This window comes from Oryctolagus cuniculus, chromosome 15 (genome assembly GCF_051225735.1).
Source record: "Oryctolagus cuniculus isolate XC-2025 breed Fujian yellow rabbit chromosome 15, ASM5122573v1, whole genome shotgun sequence".
In the NCBI taxonomy this organism is placed as follows: Eukaryota; Metazoa; Chordata; class Mammalia; order Lagomorpha; family Leporidae; genus Oryctolagus; species Oryctolagus cuniculus.
Genome location: NC_142881.1, coordinates 90178305 through 90186201, shown reverse-complemented (window position 1 = coordinate 90186201; position 7897 = coordinate 90178305).

Genomic DNA, 7897 nt, shown 5'->3' with positions numbered 1-7897 from the left:
TCACTAACCCTAACCTAAACTCTAGACCTAGCCCTAACCTATCCTAGCACTAATCCTAACCATAGCCCTAGCCACAGGCCTGGGGCTAGCTGAGCCCTTACCCTAGGCCAAAAGATAGCCCTAGGCTTAGCCCAAGCCTTAGCCCTAGGCTTAGATCTAGTCCTAGCAGTAACCCAAAACTAACACTAAATTTAACCTAGCTCTAGCCCTAGTCCAAGCCCTATCACTACATCCTAAACCCAAACATAACCCTAGCCCTAGCATTAGTCCTAACCCTAACTCTAAACAAGTACTTAGTCCTAGCCCTAGACTTAGCTCGAGCCCTAGCCCTAAGCCTAATCATAACCTTAGCCCTAGACCTAGGCATAGACCTCACCCTAGCTGTAACCAAAAACTTAACCCTAAACTTAATCCTAGCTCTAGCCATAGCCCTAGCCATAGCCCTAAACCAGGCCCTAACACTAAACCTAGCCCTAACCCTAACCCTAACCTTAACCCTATCCCTAACCTTAACCCTACCCCTAGCCCTAGGTATAGACCTAGCCCTAGCCATAACACAAAAATTAACCCTAAACTTAATAGCCCTAGCCCTAGCACTAGCCCTAAACCAGGCCCTAACCTAAAATGTAACCCTAACCCTAAAACTAGCCCTAGCCCTAAGCATAATCTGAACCTAGCCCTAGCCTTAGCCCTAACCCTAGCCAAAGTCCTAGCCCTATCCCTATTCCTAAACCTAGCTTTAGAAATAACCTTAATCCTAACACTAGACCTAGCCATAGCCATAGCACTAGATCTAGGCATAGGCATAGCCCTATCCCTAAACTAACCCTAACCTATCCATAACCATAACCTTAATCCAAACAGTAACACTAACCATAACCCTAGGACTAGCCTAAGTCCTTGCCCTAGCTCAGCCCCATTCTTAACCCTAAACATAACCCTAACCTTAGTCCTAGTTCTAGCACTAATCCTAACCATATCCCTAGCCATAGACCTGGGCCTAGCCTGAGACCTGACCCTAGGCCTAATCATAGCCATAGGCATAGACCTGGCCCTAGATGTAACCCAAAGACTAACTCTAAACTTAACCCTAGCCTTAGCCCAACACCTAGCCATAACCTTGTCTCTAACCCTAGCCCAATCCATACACCAGGCCCTAGACTTAAACCTAGCCCTAACCCTAACCCTAGCCCTAGTACTAACCACAGTCCAGGCCTAGTCCTAGGCATAACCCTAACACTAACCATAACCCTAGCTCTATCCCTTGCCTTAGCCCTAGCCATAACCTTAGCCCTAACCCTTGACCTGGCTCTAGCCTAGCCCAATCCCTAACTGTAACTCTAACCCTAACCCTAACCCTAACCCTAACCCTAACCCTAACCCTAACCCTAACCCTAATGGTAATTCTATCCCTAACCTTAGCCCTAACCATAACCCTATCCCTACTGAGGCCTAGCCCTAGATCTAGATCTAGCCCTAACCCTAACCTTAAACCTAGCCCTGGCACTAGGCATAACCCTAGCCCTAGCCCTGGCCCTAGGCCTAACTCTAGCCCTAGCTCTAGCCCTAGCCATAGATCTAGGAATAGGCCTAGCAATATCCCTAACCTAACCCTAACCCAAGCCCTAATCATAACCCTAACAATAATCCTAACACAAGTCTAACCATAACCATAACACTAGGCTTAGCCCTAACCCTAGCTCTGGCCCTAGCCCTAGCCCTAGCTCAAGCTCAGCCCTAGTCCTACCAGAACTGTAACCTTAAACCTAACCCTAAGAGTAACCCTGGCCATAATCCTAGCAGTAACCCTAACCATAGTCCTCCCCTGGGCCTAGGCCTAGCCCGAACTGTTGCCCTAGGCAGAGCCTTAGCCCTAGAAATAGATCTAGTCTTACCCCTAAACCTCAAACTTACCATAAATTTAACCCTAAATCTAACCATAGCCCTAGCCTTAGACCAGGCCCTAAACCTAACCCTAACCCTAAAATAACCTTAAGCTTTCTTCTGTGACTTCCACACACCTTTTGTGACTTACAGCGTTCTATCTTTTTCATTCCAGCCTAGAATAACCTAGTCATCAGGATAAAATAATTCTTACAAATCATGTCCTTCCTTTATTTAAAAAACCTCTTTTCTAGAATGATCCAACATGGGAAGCAGGATACACAGCAGACTCATAGAATGGCAGATGCCCTAAACAGCACTCTGGCCTCACAATCAGCCTTTAAGGCACTCAGATCTGGCTAAAAAGCCCATGAGAGTTTCTCAGGCGTGGAAAGCCAAGACCAAGACACTGTGACAAAAAATGACCTAAATGAAAGATCTCTGTGAGTGAGACTCCAGCAGAAAGAATGGGCCATCAAAGAAGGAGGTACCTTTCTCTGAAGGGAGAAGAGATCTTCCACTTTGATTTTGGCCTTGTCTAAATAAGGTCAGAGTTTGTGAACTCCAGTGGCTTCCAAAGTCTTGGCAGTTCATGCAAGAGCCTCAGGTGATTACTGATATCATAAAAAGTGTAAATTGTTAAATCAACAACAGGAGTCACTGTATACTTACTCCCCATGTATGATCTCTGTCTTTAATGTGTTGTACTATGCGAATTAATGGTACAACTAGTCTTCAAAGAGTACTTTATACTTTGTGTGTCTGTTTGGGTTCAAACTGTTGAAATCTTTACTTAGTGTATACTAAGTTGATCTTCTGTATATAAAGATAATTAAAAATGAACCTTAATAAAGAATGGGATGGGAGAGGAAGTAGGAGATGGGATGTTTTGTGGATGGGATGCTGATTATGGGGGGAAAAACTGCTATAATCCAAAAGTTGTACTTTTGAAATTTATATTATTAAATAAAAGCTTTAAAAAAAACAAGTAGTAAAAGACCACATTTCAGCAGGAATATGGGCAAGGACTATAAACAATAATCAAATGAGAGGATGTCTATTTCCCTCATATACAACACACTTTTTTAAATAAAATGTTTCATGAGTTCCTACTGATATTTTCAGTTCAATTTACACTATACACTATTTGCTTAATCTCATTAAATTTTTCCATATATCCCTTTTCTTTTTCAAAAGCTAGTTCCTAACAGCACTAACATAATTCATTATCACAATACAAAAATAATATTAGTGCTAAAATACTAAGAGGTATGTTTTCTACATATAGTCATAGAGTCATTTTCCCATGTTTTTTCTGTGTATGACCTGACTCTTAACTCTGCACAATTAAGATCATTTGTTTCATTTTGGTTATATTATATTTTTGTATATATATATATATATATGTATGTGTGTGTGTATAACCATGTATAGCTTCTAAACCAATACCTACCACATAACTTAAAAAGTAAAAAAAAAAACTGTTTCCTTTTTAACCTTCCTTACCAAGAACATATGTCTATATCTGTGACCTTTTTCCATCTGCTTCCATAGATTTATATTTTTTAAATATTTATTTTAATTATTTTAAAGAGAGAGTTACAGACAGAGGTAGAGACAGAGAGTCTTCCATCCACTGGTTCACTCCCCAGATGGCCACAATGGCCAGATCTGCACCAATACAAAGCCAAGAGCCAGGAGCTTCTTCCAGGTCTCCCATGCACATGAAGGGGCCCAAGGACTTGGACCATCTTCTACTGCTTTCCCAGGCTATAGCAGAGAGCTGGATTGGAAGAGGAGCAGCCAGGAGTAGAACTGGCACCCATATGGGATGCCAGTGCTTCAGGCCAGGGTTTTAACCTGCTGTGCCACAGCACTGGCCTCCATAGGTTTATATTTTGAAATAACCTTTTTAAAGTCTCCAAATTAAACATTTTTAAAATAAGATAACACATCAAATTTCAGCCTAAGTTACTTTTAAGCAGTGTTGAATTATTTTAATAGTTTATGAAAACATATTTGTTAACAGACCCAAATAGTTTTTCTACAGAATATAAAGTGTTAGGAGTACCATAGTTTACATTTTAGACATGTTTATCTCATTTACCTTTACCCAATTTACATTTAGTAATTACACCTAGGTGACTTATTATACCTTTATCTGAATTAAGGTCAAAATTACATTTATATGGAATTGTACTCCTTTTATAAAACTCTAGTTATAAATCAATGACATTAAGCCAGAGATTGCAAAATCCACCTTGGGGGGGGGGGTCTATAATAAGTACTGATTACTCATTGTTATTTCATTAGAAACCTGTTAAACCAAGTTGAAAAACAAGTTCAGCAAGTTATAAAGCAATATTTTAAAGGCAGTGATCTTTCTAGATTTAAAAGAGAGAAATTTCTTCTTGCTTCTTGGCCTTTTGACTAAGATCAAGTGTGGAGAAATTTCTTTCAACCCAATGTCAAGTTAAGTTGAAATAAATTCCCATGGATAAGATTCTTATTTATCAAATACTTCTCTCTAGATTTTTGATTGAATTTGAGTCTAATCTTTTACATAACATGTACCTTAGGCTAATATGCAGTGAACAGCCAGGCACCAGGACCATCTCTGAAACAAACATGTGTTCAGAAAGTGTCGCTCCCGCTCTTCGTGGAGGAACGACACAGGACCCTGTGCTGTTCTTTCGTCTGCTCGGCCCTCCCCGGGTTTGCTGCTGGTTCTTCCCGGGTTGGCTGCCGTCCCTTCCACCTCCGTGGAAGGGCGGTTCCCCCTGCCACATTCCCCACTTCCGCAGGGGAGCGGCACACCGCCGGCCGGCTCTCTCGGGGGCTGCACAGGTGTTCCTCTTAGATGTTCCCCTTAGATGTTCCTGGTGCATGTTGTCTCTCTCCTCCTTTATAGTCCTCCTCCGCCAATCCCAACTCGGCTGCCCACACGCCGAGTACGCTGCTCTCCTCCAATCAGGAGCAGGATCAGCTCCTGGAGGTCATCACTCAAGTTGGCAAGAGGCAGCTGCATAGAAGCTGTCTTCTCCTCTCCCAGCGCCATATTGTGGGAGAGCAGATGCATAGAATAAGTCTTAATTCCAGTAACTTAGTCTAGTCCGAGTTGCTCCCCACAAGAAAGATGCAAGGTAGTTTCAAGGATGTATGTGAGCCAGAGGCCAGTGTGTCATGGTCCAGAATCCCACTGGAGATTTCCAATTTACATTTAGGAGACTTACAAGTATCACTGTCCCAGGATGAGAAACAGGAGACCTTCTTCCTCCCCTGTCTCAGCAAAGGAGTGGAGTTAACATACCACAAAACAAAGAGAGAAATCCTTGAACACACACTGAAGAGTCTTAGACTGAGCAGAGTACACATTTAATGGAAGGGACCAACAGACTCCAGAGACAAAGGAATGAGGGAGACAGACAGGTAGGACAAGGAAAAGCATTTACCTCCTAGGATTTTGGATATCCAAAAGTGATCATGAAACAGGAACAGCAGGCACAGACAAGAAAAGCCAAGAAAAAGGTAAAAGGAAGCCTACAAGGGAAAAGTCCTGGAGTGTTCCTAGGTAACAAAGGTTGGTGATTCAGGAACGGTGGTGGTCAAAGGATAATGTGGCTGGAAACAACCAGGTGATGTCCTCGAGAAGACAGTGAAGGAAGAGACAAAATGACAGGACAAACCAAAAGCGCCGTTAACCAGAACTGAAACAGAAGACTGCTGCTAATATCTTAGGGTGTCCATGGAGGGGGAGTTCAGACTGTGTCAGAGCCAAATTGTGTAGTCTTTATATCTGAAAGCCAGTGGTTTCAAAGGGACATGTGCTCTCCAAATCATGCAGCCCTGGTTGAGCTCAGGGACAAGCTTATAAAGGCAAAAGCCACATCCTATTGGGAGTTAATTACAAAGCCGACCATTTCTTACAGAAGCCAAAACAAACAAGGTTGTGCTTATCTAAGAGAGCATTGAACATACTTTCCAAGCATGTAATGTAAGTAATCCTTATAGCTAACATTCTTACAAGGCTAGTTTTTGAGTAGTTTAAGTTATAGTAGTTGTATGACTGGTTAGAAGAAAGAGGACAATGAGTGTGACTAGAGGTCATCCAGAGACAAAATAGAGTGACTCAGGTCAGGCTATAGCTCACTTCCATTTCATCTTGTACCAGGTAGATTTCCCTTTGGCCTTCTGGAAGGTATTTCCCAAAACAGGCCTTGTTACTATATATTTTTTTTTCTTTTTTGTGTGGTACTATTTATTTTGGACATTTTAAATTTTTTTTCTGTTAATTTCTTACCCTTCTGCTGTATTGTGGAATTGGATTCCCAGTCTTTTTTTTTTTTTTTTTTTGACAGGCAGAGTGGACAGTGAGAGAGAGAGACAGAGAGAAAGGTCTTCCTTTGCCGTTGGTTCACCCTCCAATGGCCGCCGCGGCCGGCGCGCTGCGGCCGGCGCACCGCGCTGATCCGATGGCAGGAGCCAGGAGCCAGGTGCTTTTCCTGGTCTCCCATGGGGTGCAGGGCCCAAGCACTTGGACCATCCTCCACTGCACTCCCTGGCCACAGCAGAGGGCTGGCCTGGAAGAGGGGCAACCGGGACAGAATCCGGCGCCCCGACCGGGACTAGAACCCGGTGTGCCGGCGCCGCTAGGCGGAGGATTAGCCTATTGAGCCGCGGCGCCGGCCCCCAGTCTTTTTATTTAAATCATGACTCCATGCATGTCACCATTTGGATTTCATATTTTCTTTATCATTTTAGTTTCACTCTGGCTTCTTCACCCTTTTGGCTATGCACTAGTCATTTCATAGATTCCCATTCTTTAAATTTATTTTTTTTCTCTCAACAAAAACAACACATTTGACATGTTGTACATTAGGATAGAAAAAAATACCCCACATTTGAGATTTTATTCTCAGAAAAATAACAGAGAATATCTAAACTTCAGATATATATAGATACATTTGGGAAAACTAAATCTAAAGCCTTTATGTCATACGCAAGTTTTTCACAATTCTTTTTTTTTTTTTTTTTTTTTTTTGACAGGCAGAGTGGACAGGGGGGGAGAGAGAGAGAGAAAGGTCTTCCTTTGCCGTTGGTACCCTCCAATGGCTGCCACAGCCGGCACACTGCAGCTGGCGCACCGCGCTGATCCAAAGGCAGGAGCCAGGTACTTATCCTGGTCTCCCATGAGGTGCAGGGTCCAAGCACTTGGGCCATCCTCCACTGCACTCCCGGGCCACAGCAGAGAGCTGGCCTGGAAGAGGGGCAACCGGGACAGAATCCGGTGCCCCGACTGGGACTAGATCCCGGTGTGCTGACACCGCAAGGCGGAGGATTAGCCTAGAGCCATGGCGCCGGCTCACAATTCTTTAAAATGGATTTGCCTCAGATTTTCATTTTTTAAAAATTAGGAATTCTAGAGCAACTTTTCATTGACCAGTTTTGCTAGTGCAAACTGTAAAAACTGAGTCTGTTGCTACTAACCATAGATTCAGGAAGTGAGAGTACAAATGTGGCAGAGTGTCCACTTCTGTGGCGAGTGGTTTGACTTCCACCCTGACATGGAAGTTTCATAAAAACAAAATATTGTCAAGTTGCAGATACCATGAGGACTCCGACCTTACTGGAAGATGGGCAAGAGACTCCACCCTCAAGATGGTGGCCCCAATGGCCAGTCCCATGCTGCATGCCTGATTAGGGGAGTGATTCTGATTATTTTTATATTTGATATTACGGAGGTTCTCTTTGCTTCTTCGGTTTCCATCCTGCTTGCTTGGCAGTGGCATCCTGGTGTTCAGTATCCCAGGCATTGTGGACCTTCTGAGGTTTTATATCATACCATGGGGATTTTTCTTTGGCCTTCTAGCTGTTACCCAAAACAGGCCATGTTTCCTTTACATATGTTTTCTTTTCATGTGATACTATTTATTTTTGAAATTTAAAAATTTTCTTCTGTTATTTTCTTGGCTTCTTGCCAGATATTGGAATTCATGTAACTCAATTCCTGGTC